A 1203-nucleotide genomic window follows, 5' to 3' on the forward strand; every position below is an offset into this window, starting at 1 on the left:
AAAACTTCACCAGCCGCCATTGGTTGGATGTTTAACTTTTTAATTTCAATACAGCACGATGAGACAGAGTGAGGCAGGAAGTCATGAGCAAAAAAAAAAAACATTCGGTTGATTTTCATGATATTAATAATAACAATTTTCTGTGGTAAGCTTCTCTTACATAAAGAGTCACCATGGTCCTTCAAAAAGCCTTAGAATGCCTCATTTTTATTTAGAACTCTTTTAATTTTTTATAATCCTATAATTAGTTTTTTATATATAATTGCTTAAATGTGCAAATTAGATGTTATTTATTTAATATTTATAGTTAAACTTTCTTATAGCTATTTTTACTATTTCATACTTTGACATAGGGCTGCTCTGGAACCCACAAAACTAATTTCATTTCCCGTTAACGTGTGTTAAAATTACGAATAAGACTCCTTGAGACATGATGGTGAAATGGAAGATTGTTTTCATTTCTTTCATTTTTTTTTTTATTGACTGTATTGATATTGTTCACTAAAGGATAAACAGGATAGGGAGGAAAAGGCGGAGTCAAACCGAGCTCCTCTTTGGGCTGAGTAGCCAGAGGAGCAGTGAGGAGAGAGAGAGGAGATACTGCGTGTTAAATGTCAATGTTTTATTTTTTTAAATTGAAGTATTGTGTAAAATTATAATAGATATATGTTCAAACGTTGGCTTTCAGATATTCTGACTGACCCTGAATCTGCACTTTAGAGGCCCTACAGTCACAGAATCAGTGAAAAAGTGTATTAATCTGGACTTTCTGCAGGAGTAAATACTGCAAAGTCAACCACTGAATGCAATCAGCAGACAGAAAATGTTTAACAATTTATATGTATGATATGATTGAACTGTCTTTGTGAAGTGCTTTGAGATTGCTTGAATTTTAAATTGCAACACTAGAAATAAACTGAATTAAACTTTGTTAACAACATATTTATTCCTTTACTGTTTCTGTAAATTATAGATTATATTTAAATTCCAAAATGTTCCTGATAAACCATCATTTATGGCTGTTTGACATGTGTGTTAAATCTAGATAGTAAAATAATGTACCATTAAGAAAACGCTTTGTTTATTTGTTTTGCAAACACAGTCTCTGCCAGGCGAAGTTCTCTGACAGCTGCAAGCAAGATGTCAGATGGATCATTAGAAAGAAATGCAACAATATAAGCTACACAAAGCAAAAAATGAAAC

This window comes from Cyprinodon variegatus, unplaced genomic scaffold (genome assembly GCF_000732505.1).
Source record: "Cyprinodon variegatus isolate N-32 unplaced genomic scaffold, C_variegatus-1.0 Scaffold3158, whole genome shotgun sequence".
NCBI lineage: Eukaryota > Metazoa > Chordata > Actinopteri > Cyprinodontiformes > Cyprinodontidae > Cyprinodon > Cyprinodon variegatus.